A 19,845-nucleotide genomic window follows, 5' to 3' on the forward strand; every position below is an offset into this window, starting at 1 on the left:
CATCTAGGACCCATAAGAAACAACTGGAGCTTCTTAAACAGGGTGTGACATGGTCATGACTGTGTCTTTGGAACATCACTTTGACAACACCATGGAGAAAAGTTGGAAGAGGGGAGAGATGGTAGGCTGAGAAACCAATGATGACTAAAATAGCCCAGGCAAAAGGTAACAGAGGCCTGCTCGAGATACAGTGGTGGTAATGTGAGGAGAAAGGGAATATGAGAAATTATAATCAACAAGACTCTGCAATTAATTGTAAATGGGAGGAGACAAAAGGGAAGAGAAGATCATGAGTTGTGTTTCAGAAGTGTCAAATTTGAGACACCTATAGAACATCCCATTGGAAATATCCAATAGACAATTGGTGATCAAAGCAGAGGAAAGAGATAGAGAGACAGATTCAGAAAGAGGAGAAATTTTCAGTATGATCACTCTTCCAGTCCCTCCAGTTCACACCTCAGGACATCATCAACTCATACACCCTCTTCCCTCATAGGGTCATGAGCAGTTTCCAAGTCTTGTCAATTTTATCCCCACAACCTCTTGCATTGGTCCTCATCTCTCTATTCACATGAACTCCATCTTCTAACGCAAACTATTTCCATATACTTCTAAATGGTCATCTTCCCTTCTCTCACTCATTCTCTACATAGTTGCCAATGAGACTTCCCTAATACACAAGTATGACCATGACAGGTCTCTCGACTTCCTTCTGCTTCCTCTGTTTTGGCATTAAAATATCTCACAACCTGACTTCAGTCTGCTTTACCAGACTTTATATTATTCCCTCTTACATATTCTATGGTTCAAATAAATGAGCTGCTATCTGTTCTTCAAACATTACATTAAATCTTCTATTTCTGTACCTTTGCCTTAGATCTCCTCCATGTCCAAGGTGCTCTACTGCTGCCTCTAGGAATTCCTACTTTGCTTCAAATTTCAGTTCAAATGTTGCCTTCTCCCTGAAGCTTTTCCTCATCCCCTCAGCTGCTGGTCCACTCTCCCTATGAAATGTTGTTCAGTTATTTCAGTCATTCCTGATTCTTCAAAACCATACTTGGAGTTTTCTTGACAAAGATACTGGAATGATTTTCCATTTCCTTCTCCAACTCCTTTTACAGATGAGGAAACAAGGCAAATAGAGAGCAATGACTTTCCCAGGTCAGATTTAAATTCAGGTTTTCCTGACTCATGAATTATCTTACCTTTACTTCATAAATATAAGGGGGGATATTTGCTACACCCCCCACCAAGTCAGTCTGGTTAGCACAGAATCAGTGAGATATTAAAATTTTGATAGAAAGTTTGCTAATTTCCTACCATCCCTCTGTGAAGCCTGATCCCCTTTCTCTGAGTGGGAAGGAAGCAAAGTCATTGGATAAAGAATGAGTGGTTATAGACCCTGGGAGATCTTTAAAGACATAGAGGTAGTTTAAGGAGCCAAAGAGAGGTCCTGTGACTATATCAGTTGGGCTGAAATGAGAGAGAAAAAGGGAAATCAAATCTTCTTGCTCATAGGTCGGTATTTTGTCAAGAGCAGACAGTCCTTTGCCTAATATGATATTTTACACATAACAAGTGTTCAATGAATATTTGTTGGCTGGTTGATTGCTAGCCCAAGGTATGGGGGTATGGGAGTATGGAGAGAGGAAGAAAGTATGAAAAGATTGAGGAGTTCAGAACAGGTGACCCATGAGAGTCATCTGAAGCAATGCAGCTTCCTGAGGCATGACAAGTCTCCACTGAGGAACTACATCAGCCGGCCACAATCCTTTGCTACTTGGCAATGCACTAAAATGAATAAAAATCCATGGAAGCTTGCAAAGGTAAGAAGACATGTGCTCCTAGAACTGATCTCTAAAAAGCCATTACCTTAAAAGGCCACAAGCTTTTAAACTACAAATACCCTGTGTTCTCTTGGGTAACTAAGTCATATTAAGCTATCTTCATGCAGAGAATCTTTTTACCTATGTTTTCAAGGTAAAGGCAAATAATTGAAACAATAATGGAAGCACACAACAAGGAATGATCAGGAAGATGAAATTACTTTGTAGTATAATTACTTGGGATGTTTTCTACAAAGCTCACACTCATGAATCCTCCATCCCCACTGGGAGTTTGAGGAGAGGCAAATACTACTATCTATCACAAATAGGGGAGCAGAGGCACAGAGAGAAATTAATTTCCTGTGCTAAGTCCACAGAGATCACAGCATCAAAATATATTCACAAGTGAATTGCCAGGCACTGAAGATAAAGAGATACAATTGAGTTGAGTGATCAGGTCAGAGGTTGAACTGCAAAGGATTGAGGAGTGATGGAGATAGCAAGTATAGATAACTTTTTATAGGAATTTGGCCACAAAAGAGGATAGATAGATACACATATGTATATATGACAATAGTTTGAGGGAATGGTAGAATATAGAGACCAGCTTTCAAAGAATGGTAGAGATTTGAGCATAGTTGAAAGCAGTATGGAAGGATCCAATTAATAGGGAGAGGTTATAGAGAAAAAGAATAGTTGGGAAAGGGTGCGGCAATCTGCTGGAGAAGATGGAAGATTGAGGCAGTCCAATGCATATATTGTGGGGATGGCTTTGAAAACAAAGGGAAGACTACCTCATTGTCAGTAACTGGGGAAAAGAGGAGTAAGGGTGATATCAAGGGTATCCAGATAAAAAGAAAGGGAGAAGACCCAGTTCAAATAGACTCAAATTATCAGTAAACATTATGATTTTTCTGTGAGAAGCTCTAGGTCTGTGAGAGGTGAGACAGAGACTCAATTAGGGAGGACTATGAGGAGGATATTGGTGCAACAAGAGCCACCAAACAACCTGAATATATCATGTTCACCCAAATCAGCAACACATCACTGGGAGTGGAAGAGAAGGTTGGTGAGAATAGCTTAAGGCAGAGATTTCAGAAAAAGTAAAGGTGAGGGATTCTAGAGCAAAGGACAATATGGAATCAAACTGGCTAACTAAGTACAAAGTCAAGACTAGAGAGAGGTAAGTGTATTCCGTGAAGGAGTTATGGCCTAAAAAAAGCACTGAGGAGTAAAGGGATTGAACATCTTGATGGGCATAGGTAGAAATGGAATGATTTAGAACAGTACAATAAGCTAGGGAAGTTTTTAATCAAGAAATGAAAAACCTGTGGGCAATGGTAAGAGCCAATAGAATAAATGCATTAAGTAGAATAAGGAGTAAGTTGTGAGATTTAAGGAGCTTGCAGTAACACAGACATGGAAGTCCCCTGGTATAAGAACAGGAAACTAGGGAAAAGAGTAAGAAAATGGGGCAGCTAGGTGACTCAGTGGATAGAGCACTGGCCTTGGAGTCAGGAGTACCTGAGTTCAAATCTGGCCTCAGACACTTAATAATTACCTAGCTGTGTGGCCTTGGGCAAGCCACTTAACCCCATTGCCTTGCAAACACTAAAAAAAAAAAATAATAATAAAAGAGTAAGATAATGAGCCAAGTACTGAAATCTTTGAGAAGGGAAGAAGCTTGCATGACTGCACATGAAATTGCTAGCTTTGGGGCAACTAGGTGGCACCAGCTCTGTAGTCAGGAGGACCTGAGTTTAAATCCAGTCTCAGACACTTAATAATGGCCTAGTTGTGTGACCACCCTAATGTTTGGGGTTTCCCTGAAAACAATTTTGGGCTAGCTAAACCATTTTTTTTTAAAAAAGAAATTGTTAGCTTCTAAAGAAGAGAGAGGGAGGGAGAGAATTTGGAATTCAAAAATTTTTTAAAACTTTAAAAAAATTTTACATGTTTTTGAGGAAAAATTAAAATTTAAATGTTAAAAAAAGAGAGAAAATACAAGGAATGGTCTAGGGGATGCTGTACCACAGTCACCATAATCTGAAGTGGTGAGAAAATGTTGATACTTCAAAGAAAAACAGGTTGCTGATTATTGATGGTAAAGGTAGAGTCCAGAAGTGGCGGAGGGGAGGGGAACAGTCTGACCAGTGTGGGGTGGAGGAAATGGAGTGAAAGTGTAGCCCTAGCTACAGCAGTATAGAGTAGAGAGCCCTCTCAGGAAGGACTTTATTCAGCATTTGATACTAAATCAGTCTGTGGAGGACATGAGTATCCTCACTGATCATTCACCGGAGGCTAACTAGCTATTGTGAATCTGAGTCCTCAGAATCTGTCCTATACAAATTAGACCAGATAACCAAGGCAGAACTGACACATGCACAAGGAAATGAAGCCCGTACATCCAGGCAATGTTCCCGTCCTCTTCCTACCCCTCACTTAGAAGATCCTCCCCTCCCCCCCAAGATGGAAGTAACGGAAAGGCAAGGGAAGAGGCAGAAATGGAGGGCCAAGGAAAGATCTCCTGGTCAATGCTAAGTCAGTGTTGAGGTTCAGGACCCAGACTCTTAGATGAAAGTGCCTAACTCCAGACATATTGCTGTTATTGTTGTTTGTTCTTTATTCTCAAGGAGAACCAAGACATCAGAGAAGTGATATCATGACCTGCAAGTGACTTGGATTTAATCCAGGAAGGGCCTGCAGAGTGACCAGCCTCACTTTCCCCTTTGGAGCCATCTGGGTTCAGCGGCTAGATATGGATCAGGAAGATGGAGACGGCCCTCACCTCAGATGTGGGAGGAGCAAAGGAACCAAGTGGGAGAGTAACCCTAGGCCTTTCCCTCTATGACTTATATACAGAGGTGACTCAGTCACAATGCCAAGTCCAAAATTATTTTCAGGAAAGCCCCCAAACATTAGGGCGGTGATGAGTCTGCTGAATTGGAGAAGTCCTCAGGGGAAAGCAGGCCCGCCCCAAAGACGATGGACTAATTTCTCTAGCAGCCACAAGTGCTTTACTTTGAGAGGGGAAAGGTGTTGGGCATCTACCACAGGTTGGCACAATGTGTCTAGAGAACTATATCATCTGGGGGGGGGGGGGGAGTGGAACTCACCAGAGAGAGAAAGATAGATGTCCCCAACTGCTGATGGGTTCCTGTGGGTCCATTTGGCTTCCCCACTTTTTTCTTTTTGGCAAAAAAGAAAAGGTTTTCCTTAATGAATATGTATTTGTTAGACTGAGTGTTTTTCATGATGGAACAGCTGTCTGTCCTCCTTTATTCCCTTTTATTATTCTTATCTATACTGAAGCTATTAAGTCACTATATCTTTACACATCTCTTCCCAAAAGAATGTATACTCTGAGAGCAAAGACTGGTTCTTTTTTTTTTGTCTTTGTAACCCTCACACTGTACCTGGCTCAGGATACATTACTTAATAAATGCCTACTGACTAATCAATTGACTAGTTACAGAGGAACAAAAATTCTTTTAGTCATACCCGTAGTCACTTAGACACAAACTATATTCTGCTGTTCCAAAGGGAAACCCTGGGGAGAGAAGAGCATGCGTCAGAGAGTCAATCATGGGTAACTCCCCTAGATTGAACCCAATCCAAGTAATCCCAGCATTTGGGGGTTCTGGGTCATAAGGTTATAGTTATATCAAATCCAGGTCTGCCCTTTGGAGCCAAACAAATCTAAACATTCTTCCATATCACATCCCATCAAATACTTAGAAACTGCCATCATGTATTATGAGCTGAAGAAAACAGATTTTATTGGTATGGCTCCAACCTTCCAAGATCCACATATGCTGACAAATTCAGAAACTGGGAATCACACACACACACACACACACACACACACACACACACACATACATATACCGTGATTTCATGGCTTAGTTTGAATTGTTTCCTGAATCTCTTCTTCTCATTTCTCATTCCTTATTAGGCAACACAAAAAATACTCCCATTCAGTGGTTCAGATTACTCTGCAACCTCATGCTACATTGACTCCTATGCACTACCTATCTCTTACAAGTCTTCTCTTCTCCTGCCTATATATTCTTAGTTCTGCTAATCTCTTCTCAAATAGCATGGTCCCCAATTCCATCAGTGCCCTGGTCTTCCTTCTCTAGATGCTCTCCAGCTTGTCAACTTCATTTTAGAAGAGTGATTTGGTGGCTACTATGTGCAAAACACTGTGATGTCCAATTAGGTACCCCTAAAATAGTTCAGGAATGAGGGGGAAAGGACAAGAAACAGAACATCAACTCATGAATATAAGATAGATGTGAGACATTGTGGAGGTAAAATGAAAAAGAAGGGGCAACTGTTTTTGTGTGTGAAGTGAAGGTGAGAGAATAGCATCAACAATGATCTAAGGCAAATCGTCCTCTTCTCCATGCCTCACTCCTATTTAACCCAAGGTTAAATATCACTGATCATTGTACATTTCATCTTATCAGATTTAGCCTAGTGTCATAACCTGTCAATAATTTTTTAGGTGTTGTTATCTGACATGTTGGCTCTATCTCCTGATCTCATGGCATCTTCCAGTGTGATAAACATGCCATCAGAATGAGCTTTTTCAGGGGAGGAACTGTTTTATTTTTGTCTTTGTATATTGTGCCTGGCAAAGGGCCTGACATATAGTAGGCACTTAGTAAATGCTTGCTGATTGGCTGATTAATGCTTCCATCCAAATCCCTGATTTTTTAAAAAGTTGAATAGCATAAAGCCAAAGGGAGATGATTAAGGTAGCATATTATGGACTTCCACAATTATTTTGGAGGTAGTGCAGTGGCTAGGGCTGGGCCTAGAGTTAGGAAGTTTGGCTTTAGACAGTTACTAGCTGTATGATCCTGGGCAAGACACTTCACTCTATTTGCCATGGTTTCCTCCTCTTTGAAATGAGTTGGAGAAAGAAATGGCAAAGCACTCCAGGAGTGCTGCCAAGAAAACCCAAAAGGAGGCAAAGGTAACTGAACAAAAATGAATGCCTTTGGTTTGGGTCTGATAACAGCCAATTTCAAGTCTTCTTACTTTATCATCACTTAAGTATATATTATCTATGAGGATACCATAGAGTACTTTGTTGAATTGTTTTGTTGAAATCTAAATCATCTAAATTGCAGAATTCTCCCAATCACTAACCTAACATTGGCAGTCAGCAACAAGGCTAATAGTGCACGTGTGCACGTGCGCGCACACACACACACACACACACACACACACACACACACACACATACCCCTGGCATGATCTGCTCTTAATTAAGCCTTGCTATCACTTGATCTTCACCACTCCCTCTTCCAGATAGTAACAAACCACCCCTTTAATAATACATTCAAGCCATTTGCCAGGAATCAAAGGTAATCACTGACCAAAGGTTTGTAGATTTGATTCATTGTTCTCACCCAGACCTACAGGATCTCACCCCTTCTCCAAGCAATTTCAAATATCTTTCCAAGAATTCTCAAAGAGCTTTCCAAATTCCAGGAAGAAAGAAAGGAAGACAAATGGGATGAAGGCCTATTACTTTCCCTTCCATAAATCTCTCTAATATTGATATAGGCTCTTGTGAGGATCAAAAGAGATAATATATGCCAAGAGATTTGCAAATCTTAAACTCTATGTAAATGTTCATTACTATTATTGGCATTATTATATGTGTCTAGTCATTTACATAGCACTTTCTATCTGGAAGTCACTGTGCTTTATTATCTCATTTGTTCCTCACAATAACCATGGGAGGGAAGGGCTATTATTATCCTCATTTTGCAGAGAAGTATTCTAAAGTAAACAGAATTTAAATGACTTTTCATACCTAGTAGATATTTGAGGACAGATTTGAACTCAGGTCTTCATTTTGCTTGAGTTTTCTCATCTGTAAAAAAAACAAAAACAGTTCAAATGGGGTCATGAAGCGTCAAGACCCAACTAGAACAGCTGTACAGGCTTCCTGTCTGCAAGTTCAGCACTCTGTCCATCGAATCATTTACCTGCATTGTGGGGGGCAGAGTGAGTAGATCAATCAAACTGAGAGATCAAAAAAAATCCTACCTAAAGAAAATGGTGAGGCTTTGTATCCGGATATAGCTATCAGATGAGAATACGTTTCCATTCTTACCAGTATAAACAAAGCCCAAATACCTGCCAACATTCTAAAGTAAATCTATTCAAATTGGATAAGGGATTTGGTCACACCCTAGATATCTTATATAAAACCAAGAGCTAATTCAGAACCTAAGAGATCAAATAATATGAAAGATGCCTCTTGCTTGGGCCCTGAGAAGGAATCAACTGAGTGAGAGGAGCCTAAATGAAGGGAGAACCCAGGTTGAGTACCAGCTGCTTTCCTTTTCCGCCACCCCAACAGAAGGAGGACCTTTCAACCTTTGAAGAAATTTTGAATCTCTCCCTTTCCATTGGTATCCTAGCAACATCTTTGAGACAATAGTGGCTACCTTTGGGATCTGCCTTGAGAAGTGAGGACAGACTAAATACATTGAGGCAAAGTACAAGAAACCTAGCAGAAAAGTGACACCATACTGGAAAATATCCAGAAGACTTCAGCAAAAGGGCTTCTTTAGCTGGGAGTTATCCCTCTGTTATATATGCCCTCTAAGTTCAAATCAACTTGGAAATCTCTAGAATGGGGGAAAGAGGGGGTTGTCAAAAGAGTTGCTACAGAGCAACAATTTGGTCTGTTCTGGTCATTTCTTTGGAATAGGCAGCTCCAAGTGAGGAAACTTCCTCTACCAAAGCGAATCAACAACTGGCAAGAATTGTCTGAGACTGAGATTAAGTGACCTCCCCAAAGTCATGATGGTAATTGGCAGGATTTAAATATGGTCCATAGGGGCGGCTAGTTGGCACAGTAGATAAAGCACTGGCCCTGGAGTCAGAAGTGCCTGGGTTCAAATCCGGTCTCAGACACTTAATAATTGCCTAGCTGTGTGGCCTTGGGCAAGCCACTTAACCCCATTTGCCTTGCAAAAAGCAAAAGAATAAAATAAAAATAAAAAAATAAATGTGGGTCATCTTGACTGCAAAGCCAACTTTCTCTCCACTCTGCCATATTACCTCTTCTGTCTGCCTTTAAATTTCTGCTTTGACCACACTTGTCCAAGCACTCTTACTCTCTGTTTTAGAGTTCTGACCACTATAACACATTTCTTCTAATGCTTGCTGTCCATCTTTTAATCATTACTTGTTTCATAGGGTCATAGAGCTGAGAAGGATCACAGAGATCCTCTGGTCCAAGAGCCTTTTTTACAGCTGAAGAAAATGAATCCTAGAGAACCTAAATTAAGTTACATAGGTAATAAATATCAGAAGCAAAATTCGAACCCAGGGCCTCTGACTCCAGTTCCAATTCTACTCTTTGTACTTGACCAAACTTTTCCAGTAGAATCACATATCACTTTTTTCTTTCCAGTCAGAAGACAAACTCATGAATGTTCTCATAGAAACTCCATAGCCACCTACCACCTAACCAGGTCCACAGAAAACACTCAGGAATGATCTGGTTTTTGATTGTTTGGGTGGTAAGGGACATCCAAAGGAAAGAAAGAAGGCAGGCAAACTGCCAGTCTCTGGATGGGAAAAGTGGCCAAGTCTATAAGGAGTCCCAGAGAAGGGCCTGGCTAGAAGTCAAAGAATATAATTAACTTAAGAATCACAATGAACTTGTATCTGCTCTTAAGCAGATTTCAGGATTTTCTCTGTTTACCATGAGTCTCATTTAGCTCAATTTTCCCTTGGGGAGGGGTGGGGCACCCCTTGGGGAGAATGGGGGGAGGAATTTTAAAGGCACAACATCCATGAAATCAGGATAATCTTAGAACCTGAAGATAATGCAATCAATAACCTTATTCTAACTGGTTTAAGAAGCATCAGGTACTTCTCAGGAAGCAACATCCCATCCTAAGAAGTCAGGCAATGAAGAAAAAGAGGTTACCAAGTTTCCAGTAAAATGAAGATTACTCTTGGAGCTTGAATTCTGCCTTTGATATAGCTGTATGATCTTGGAAATACCTGGCAGTTTTGATGAGGAAAATACTTTGATTATAAATATTATTGAATATAAAAGAAATGAGTTATATTATGGCATTTTGTTAGGGTTTTGTCACAAATAGTCCATTTCTTTTCTTGGTCTTTGAAGAGGCAGAAAGAGATTTTCAAGACAGTACATAAGTAAGGCCTTGAAAGATGAAGGATGGGAATAATTTAAATTAATGAAGTAGAAAATAAGTTGAAGGATGAGTTTGAGAGAAAGTCAAAATCAGCATAACATAAAAACATCAGGCAAATCAAATGTAAACATATTTTAATTCATATCATAACCAAAAATGGAGAGAAAATCTGTGGTAATCAAAGTTCAAGTCAAGGAATAACAATGAATTGAGTGTACTGAAAAGACTGAAGCAAGAACCACAAACTCTGGATCTATGACCTTACTAGTTATAAAACCAAATACATGTAACTAAATTCTTTGAATTTTGTAGGAATGGGCACCATGGGGGCACCAACTGAGGGGAGCATGATGATACAAAAGAGAAAAGTAGGAAACTCAAAGACTTTCTCCAATCCAGCTCTATCTACCATAACTCATTTTATCCAACATTCATTTGCTTTAGCCCTGCTGATCTGATGACATAAAAACCCTACTCCTTCACATCTCCAAGACTTTTGTTCCATTTGAGTCTTTGTTATAACATTGACACATTATGGGGCGAGAAGGCAGAAATGAGTAAAGTTAATAATGCCTTCTTGCACTTTGGAAGGGCCACTGTCTATACAGCACCCCAGATGATGTACAGAGCAGACAAAGGATGGGGGACAAGTAATTAGTTAGCACTTACTAGCTGCCAGGCACTTTGCAGAACAATTTACAGATATGATCTCATTTGATCCAAAGAGTGGGAAGGCAAACTCACCAGGATTTAGGATCCAGATTCATTTGGAGATACCTCCATGGTAGGAGGAGACTGTGGCAATCAAGACGAGTTTAACCCCACTCTCTTGCAAAAAAAAAAAAAGTTTGCAGGGAAGAAAGAAACAATAGAGTGATTACAAACCCAAGACACCAAAATAAAAGTGGTGGGGTCTTCAGCAGAAAGAGGAAAATTTTAGAGACAGTGTAGGGGGAGACCTATACCAGATAAACTTCCAGTTACCTGAGTCTAGAGAACTATTCTGGAGAATGCTATATAATGTCATCTCCTCCCCTCTTTTCTTATCCAAATGGTGCCTGTCCTTTAGAATTGTCCTATCTTTGCATTCTTCCTTCAGCACTGACAGTCCAAAGCACCCAGTCTCACAGTAGATCACAGATTGTCCTGTATTTTCACAAACATCTAAGGCTTGTCTCCCCAAATGAATTATGAGTTCCTCAAGGGCAATAATTTATTTTGTGTCCCCTGCAATACCTAGAAGATTTAGTAGGTGGTTGGTCAAATATTTGGTGATTTAATTATTATTCACTTTCAAGAATAATATTAAAAGACAAAATGAACCCCAAAATGAAGACAGCTAAGTCACTTCTAGAAAGAATATATGCTTCCCACCCAGAAGGGGAAAGAAGAGAATTTTCTAAAAGATGTGCCATACCCATAAGAACAGACACAAGTCAGGAAAAGGATTAATTTAAATGGACAAAGGAAATATTAGGCGGATGTTAATGGAAAATTGAATCTACAATAAATGGTTACTCAAATTACTTGGTCTCATTACTTGTTGAAATCATGTTGGGAAAGAGCTGGGTCTATCAGAAGAGAAAGATTCTGAATCACTGAAAGGCAAAGAGAAGTTTGAATAGCCTCAGGATAATATAAGGAGTCAGCAGGGTTTGCACAAACAAAATCATCTTGATTTTCCCACATGCAGGCTGATCCCTTCACCCACAAAGTCAGTTTGCCACTGAGACAAATAGGCATCATTGTCCCAATAAATGGAACTGACTAAAGAGAAGAATTAGAATCCATTCTATTTCACTGGACCTGGACTTTATGGAAGTAGCATCAGTTCTGCATATATGAATCTAATTCTTAGGTGCTGTCACCCTTCAATCTAGCACATCCACAGTTCCCAGTGTAATTTAACAAAGAAGATTGTAGCTACACTTCCCCCAACAAAACTATAAATATTGTACAAAAACACAAGACTCTTCCCATTTGGTAAAGCTCCATGTCTGAATGGTTCTCTTCAGTGATGCTTTCTGTCCTGGATGGAACCCAAATAATACTTTAAATTGACCAACTGATCATTCCTGCTGTTACAAAAGCTTCTCTAGAAACTAGGGCTCTTCTTTGTTTCCACATGTGAAGGTGTGTCAAGGTTAAGTCCTACCCTGACTACGAAGGTATCATCAGGGAGAAGTCAAGTCCACAGCTGGAAGCCCCTAAAGCCCCATGTCCACCAGGAGAAAGACCCTAAATTCTCCAGGCCCTGGATTATTATTCACTCTATCAAGTGTGTAGACTGGGAAGGTTGGAGGGACCAGATTGTACTTTAATAATTCCCCTAGACCTGCCACTAGCTTCCTATCCTACAGAACTCACATATTCTCCAGTTCCTGGATGGACTTGAATAAGCCAAAGATGGATGCTCTGGACACCTCATGGCCTCCTCCTGGAGATAAATGACTTGGGATCACATGGAATCTGTTGCTCCTATATTAGCAGTGCACGAAAAAAAGTAGCAAATGAACCATTTACCCTCTTCACTAAATAATTTCACTATAGGAAAGGAAAATAGTCAGCTTTAATCCTCTGAAACAAAATAAGAAATCAGGAAATGTGTCAGAAGCACCCACCTCCTAGAGATTTATCAGACTTTTACATAAATCTACATTTAAACCTCTGCTCCAGCTAAAGGATACAATTTCCTTATAGAAAACAATGTTTGAAAAATAACTCGATTCCATCAGTTTGTCTGTGTAGAAAATTATCAGAGCAGACTTAACCCCAGACTATGATAAAGACACAGACATAGACATAGACATAGACATAGAAAGAGAGACAGAGAGAGAGAGAGAGAGACATCATGCCTAAGCTCAGGTCATAACAAGAAAGGATTGGGCAAGTGAGGGTAGGACTCAATATCTAGTTAATAATAATGATAAATGATGACATAGCTAACACATATATGGTATTGTTCAATTGTCTCAGCCATGTCCAACTCTCTGTGACCCTATTTGGTAATCTTTTTGACAATACTGGAGTGATTTGCCATTTCATTTTCCAGTTCATTTTCCAGATGAGAAAACTGAGGTAAACCAGATGTGCCCAGGGCCACATAGCTCGTGTCTGAGGCCAGATATGAACACTGGTCTTCCTGACTTTTAGTTGGGTTCTAGTTAGGTAAAAAGGGACCTGAAAGACAGCACAGATCTAGACCAATAATGGGCAAAGATTATGTTTAACACAGGTAGAAATAAGCAAGTCACATAGAGCCAGCCACAGGGTCCAGAAGATTTCTGAAGAGGAGAAAGTTAGAATCAAAGCAGGGTCAGAGGCAGAATTAGAACCAGGTGGGTCAGTTTGATGGGAAAAATGGAGTTGTTAGTAGTACAGAGGCAGAGAAGGCCATGGATGGCATCCTCATATCCCTGGGCATACTCTGGGACTCTTCCCATCCCAACAGAGACAGCAGGGTCACAGCAAGTGGGTTTAAATAAAATACATCTGGTGTCAACAATCAGATGGACACCTCTGATATTTAGCATAAAGAAGGCATGTTCAGAGTAGAGGGCAGAAGGACTGAGAAGAGAAGAGAGCAAATATACTTGTAGAGCTAAGAACTAATGGGGACTTAGTGATTTTCTAGCCCAAATTCTTCATTTTACTGGAATCTGCAGCCTAGCCAGATGTTCAAACAACAGGACTGGGAGTTCCAAACAGAGACCCTGACAAGGTGTCCTCTTTCTTTGAAATCCAATGCCCTTTCTTTCGTTGTCTACCTTACAAGATTATTGCTGAGAAATTTCTTTGTAACCCTTGAAATGAAAGTCAAATGTGGCTTCTCCTTATCATGACTTCTTGCAACAAAAACTGAAGTCATCAACAATAGAAATAGAGTTAGAGCAGAATCACAGAATCAGATTAGGAAAAAAATGGAATTCTCATTGTGAGAGATGAGGGAGGAATGGTATAACTATGAATCCATGTTTAAATATCAGACTATTATAAAATTAGGAAAGTAGTTTAGAACCATTGTCCAAGTATAGTACGGTATAAAAATAACCTGCTATAACCATGTGGATGTTAAGTTATCCTTACTAATTTAAGCACCTCCATTTTCTTTCACTGGCCTTTGAATTAGCAATAAAAAAAAATATTATTTTCTAGCTATCCACAAATCAAAGCTACAAAGTATTATTTATTTGTTAAAGAAAAGTTTCCATTGTGAAAATATTGACATTAAAAAAGATTTATCTTTGCAGCAGCAATCTTCTTTGAATTACTGGAAATATTGCACCATTTCCTAGCTGTGATCCAGTTTGAATGCCAATTTATTTCTGAGCTTAGTCTATCACTGAATCATCGAACACTACAATATCAAAATAATCAAAGCTGAGGGTGAGCTAAATGGCAAAGGAAAGACTCATGGCATCTATAAGTAACCTACAACATATTAACAACAGTGACATTGTGCATAAGAAGTAATATTTAAAAAGGCATCAAAAAACAAGCATTTATTGGAAAAGAAAATGGACTAGTACCATAGCAAAAAAAAGGGATAAATAATAGGTTAATACATTCATAAGATGCTGCCAATATCCAAGAAATATTAAAAAGTCAGGAGGAAGCTTCTGTCATGTTGGGAGGATTCTCTGATTATGGGAAAACATGGACAAAAATTGTACTGAATGAGAAACTGTGGAAAACACTGAACACTATCAGAGGAAGAAGTTACCACATTGCTGCACTCATCTGCAGAGAAATATCGAAGTGATTTTTGTGAACTTAACTTTAAAAAATAAACACTAACAAATAAAATTTGACTACTGTTTCAAGAGATCTACTCCATAAAGGTCATGATTCCATTTCTACATATGAGAAAAATTGAGGCTCTTGTTCCATTGTCTTGGGTTTTGTACCCACTATATTATAAATTATTTATGAACATACTTTCCTTTCCCAACATAGAACTGTTTCAGAATGAATAGCCAGTGCGCAACAAAATTGAAGGATAATAGCAAAGGTCATAAGTAACACCTGGACTACATAAATAAGCAAAATAAAAACTAGACAAAAGTGATTATCACTGTCATCACTGTTTAGAAAAATTTAACAAATCATAATTGCTAACATTTATGTGGTGGTTCTAAGATGCTCATATGTTGTCTCATTTGAACATCACAATAAGCCTGTGGAATAGAGTCTATTATATATTATGTTTCATATATATATATATACATATATACATATATGTATGTATATATACATGAGGAAACAGAGTCAGAGTGGTTAAATAAGTTGCTCAGCATCACCCACCTAAGAAGCATCTTCACAAATAACACAACATAACAAGGGAAACAAATTGTCCCTGACCAATTTGGTCAGAAAATCCTTGCTTTTCCCTTTCAAGGTATAGAGAAATACTAGCCATTCAGGGAGAGCAGAGTAGGGTATGAGTTCATCTGAAAAACATCATGGAGGAGGATGGTGAAAAAGTTCAAACAACATTACCACACAGAACAAGAAAAAGTTATGGAAGGGAAGGCAAAGATGGATAGTCAATCAGACAATTAGGTGCCCTTACCTATGAGAATGACAAAACTTAAAGAATAAACATGAATATCTTTTTTTCCTTTGGTATCTCTACTAAGGATATATACAGATAGAAATAAAAGTTCTGTTGGTCAAGATGGAAATTCATCGATCTTGGTGATTCAGAGACTAATGTGGGATTTTCTCTTCTCTGAAGTATCAAGTTCCATGTCCCCATACCTGGCTTTCCCTGAAGGTCATAGGAGAGAATGATCTTTCTGTGCCAGAATAACCCCCAGCCAAATAGGGAATCTGTACAGTTACTGATGGATCAAATACTCTCCTACAACCTCTGGTTTTCAGTCAAATAGGAATCTTCTTGATGGTACCGGGCGGTATTCACAGACTGTTCTGCTCCGTTAATTTGTTTTCTTAAATTCCCCTCCTCTATATCAAAAATCAAAAGAATAGAAAAAAAATTGGTTTAATCACCAGAATCTTTCATGCTTTCATGTTTCCTGACTTTGATTCAGGGAACACTTAATAAATAAATGAATGAATGAATAAATAAATAAATGAAAAAGCATTTCAAATGGACCAGAGGAAGAATCCAGAAGCATCAAAGTTTGCAAAATAAAATGCTTTCACTTAGAATATCTGTGACTCCTTAAAAGTTTAAGGGTGTTTGGCACTTGCACAGATTATCTTGAAGTAAATGTTTCTTTACAAAAATGAATCTGGGGGCAGCTAGGTGGCATAGTGGAGAGAGCACTGGCCCTGGAGTCAAGAGGACCAGAGTTCAAATACAGCCTCAGACACTTAATAATTACCTAGTTCTACAACCTTAGGCAAGTCACTTTACCTCCATTGCCTTAAATAAACAATAAATTTTAAAAATAAACAGTCACAAAAATGAATCGGACTGTTAAGTGATCATATTAAGTGATCACCCATAATATGAGGTGCTCAAATACCTAAAATTGGGGGAACATCATCAACAGGGGCTTAAGTCAATTGGCAGAGATGAGAAATTTCACTTTCATTTCAAAAGGGACCAGAGACCACTGGGGAAAAGTTGAAATTTATCACCCTGGATCTTTAGACTAGGGAGGGAGGGGCTGACAATCACTGGTCCCCAAAAATGACCTATTATCTTTGACCCAATTTTCCTCAATACATTGTCATACAATTTCTAGTAGGAATTCAAAACTTGAAAGGGACCTCAAGGTCATTTAATTCAACTTGTACCCCAAAATAATTTCCCCTATAATGTAATTCTTGAAGATCTCTAGCCTCAGCCTCAGCTCCCTTTGGCATATCATCCCTGAACCTTTTGCTACAACCCAAAATAATCTAGCAACTTTTAATGAATTCACTTTTGTATTAGAATCTATATTCTTGTATTATTTTGTTATTGTTAATGGAAACTCATCCAATTGGGGGAATGAATAATGCCAAATTTAAGGAATAAATAAGGTCAAGTATAAAACTGAGTTCTAAATTTTTACTTGTATCTGAGTTTTCTGTGTATATCAACACAATAATTGGCCAATCAAAATGGCAATTTCCCTTATCTAAGAGGTTCCAAATTTCATTTTCTAATAATAGAAACATAAAATTTTGATCTGATTACTTTGCAAGGAAAAAATTGAGTTAAGATGTTCTTTCTTCCAGAAAAGAAAATCTCTTCAAGTGACCTGAACAAATTGTCTGAGAATACATCTGAACTACAAGGCTGCTTCAGATCCAGAAGATCTGTTCCAGAAAAACAGATCTGAATTTGCTTTGATGCCCCCACATGTCCCTCATTTTTGTTTTCCCCCTCAAACACCTCTTATTTGTAAGGTCCACTTACCAAAGGGACTGCCCCTTTTGATCTTGTCAAAATGTTATCCATCTTTGTGTCTTGTTACAGACATTGCCCTCCCTGTCCATATCTTCTGGCAACCATAGGTTTGATAGTGTTTGTTTCAAGATTTACCTTTTTTCCCCCAGGATGCCCCTCACATACCATATCACTTTGACCAAAATGGAGGAATGTGAACAATGACATATCTATGTATATATGTAAATAACATATTTGTGCAACAAAAGTGACTGGAAATCCACCTTTCTTAGAAAGCCTTATTTTTAATCAGATACTATCACTTAAGATACCATAGTAGGTCACCTTTAATCAAGTCAATTTGGCAACTGAAACGGGTGCTTGGAGATGACTCCCTTAATGGTAAAACAAAACAAAGAATTTCCTTCTTGATCCCATCAAAAGTGACTCAGACTAACTTTTGCTTGAAGGTGTTTTAGACTCTCCTGACTCCTACCCATCCCCCTTCCTACATTGGGGGGCCATATCTTTCTCAGGGGTGATCTTTCAGACCAACCTCCTAATAGACAAAGCTATTTAAGGCCAACAGTAGGCCTCCATCATGGGGGTCTAGCTCTCTAATTAGACCCCTTCCCCATGTATAATAACAAAGTTCATGACAGAGAAATATTGGTTAACCTAATTCTCTTTTGCTCTTCCTTAAGGCTAAAACTGCCAGTAACATTTGTCAGGACAATCTGTGGGAAGGTTAATACATATTTATTCCAACAGGTCAAAACTGCTGATGAGGATCCCTCCTCCTTTTGGGAAAGGTAAAATTCACATACCTAATGTATAAAAAGATGATAATAGTAGTACCCATGTCACAGGGTTAAAACATGAGGGTCAAATGACCCTCAAAATTATATTTTGAAAATCTTTTTTAAAAAATACTTCAGTCCAGTTCATCCTATTTCCTAAAAGGAGGACTTATTTTTCCTGAGATGGGTTGTGTCTTCAGGGGTACCTGTAAAACCAGAGCCATTCTAGCATGGAGATCTCTTATTGTTGGGCCATGACAAGATGTATAAATTTGTGAGTGCATTCCAAAGCCAAGCAATAAAGATTTAGGTGTCATTCCTGGCAAAAAAAGAAAAGTAAATCATTTAAAGGCTGGAAAGTAGAGGTAATGATATGGCACAATGGAGAGAGTGCTGCACCTAGAGTCAAAAAGATCTGGATTCAAATTCAGCCCTGACATTTGCAAGCTTGTCTGACCCCCAAAAAAATCACTTAACAGCTACCTCAGTTTTTTTATGTTTGCAAAATGAAGATAACAGCACCTATTCCCCAAAGTTATCATGAAGATAAAGTGAAATGATAATAATAATAATAATAATTACTAGGCAGTTAAGTGGCACAGTGGTTAGAATGCCAGGCCTGGAGTCAGGAAGACTCATCTTCCTGATTCAAATCTGGTCTCAGACACTTACTTGCTGGGTGATCTTGGGTAAGTCATTTCACCCTGTTTGCTTCAGTTTCTTCATCTGCAAAATGGGCTGAAGAAGAAAATGGCAAACCACTCCAGTACTTTTCCTAAGAAAACCTCAAATGGGACCACCAAGAGCTGGACACAAATGAAAAATAGCAACATTTTTCCTTTGACCACATCTCTAGTCTAGTCCCCCTTCACTCACATTGTCACCACTTTTCTACAGGTTCTCCTTTCTCTTGGTCTATTTCAATAGACTTCTAATTAGTCTCTGCCTCAATTCCCTTCCCTATTCAATTTGCCCTCCATTTACCTGCCAAAGTGATTTTTCAAAAGCTCAGGTATGATCATGTAATTCTCCCTGTCCAAACTTAATCAATTCCAGTGATTCCTTATTATCTCTAAAACTATATATAAAATCCTGTTTGGGGAAAATCTTGACCAAATGGAGGAAAGGATCCCCCCGGAAGAATGCCCTCATGGTAGAGGCATGGCACCTTAAAATGGGTATAATCTGTAGGAATTTGTCACTTAAAGATACCATTATGTTCCAGAAAGAGCTATGTCTCCATGAGCAGCATATCTTGCCTCAGAAGAGGACTCAGAGCTCCTGGAAGCGATGAAAATCTAGAAGGAAGGGAAAGCATGAACCCAAGATCATATTTCAAGGCAAATGGAAAGAAAAATATGATTAGGAGGGCAATAAGCGTAATAAACCACACAATAAAGGATAAAGGAAAATTTCTACCATGGAACAATACTTCTATGCTACCTTCTGTAGAAATTAATTCTTAGTTAAAATGAGACATGACAGGAAAAGGGAGATAAGGACAAGATCTACAAAATAATATGATAAAAACCTAGATATCCTGGAATTTTAACAGAGAATAAAGAGTATAAGGGCCATGACTCAAAGAATAAAAGTGTATATGCATAGAAAGGGAAGAAAATTAATCAAGAGAATGAGGAAAATAAATGCCTTTTTCAGAAAAAGGTGAA

The 19,845-nt window shown here is 38.8% G+C and overlaps 1 protein-coding gene across 1 annotated transcript in view; it reads right to left on the bottom strand.

The window, feature by feature from the left end:
* Window positions 1-19,845, bottom strand: part of SCN11A (sodium voltage-gated channel alpha subunit 11) — a 197,404-nt gene that overhangs the window by 119,879 nt on the left and 57,680 nt on the right. Inside the window, exons 4-5 of the mRNA XM_074199107.1 lie at window positions 7,660-7,719; window positions 4,943-5,014 (exon numbers count right to left, since the gene is read on the bottom strand). The gene's annotated coding sequence lies outside the window, so the exon portion shown is untranslated. The remainder of the gene's footprint in view (window positions 1-4,942; window positions 5,015-7,659; window positions 7,720-19,845) is intronic.

Source organism: Macrotis lagotis, chromosome 8 (genome assembly GCF_037893015.1).
Source record: "Macrotis lagotis isolate mMagLag1 chromosome 8, bilby.v1.9.chrom.fasta, whole genome shotgun sequence".
NCBI classification, from domain to species: domain Eukaryota; kingdom Metazoa; phylum Chordata; class Mammalia; order Peramelemorphia; family Peramelidae; genus Macrotis; species Macrotis lagotis.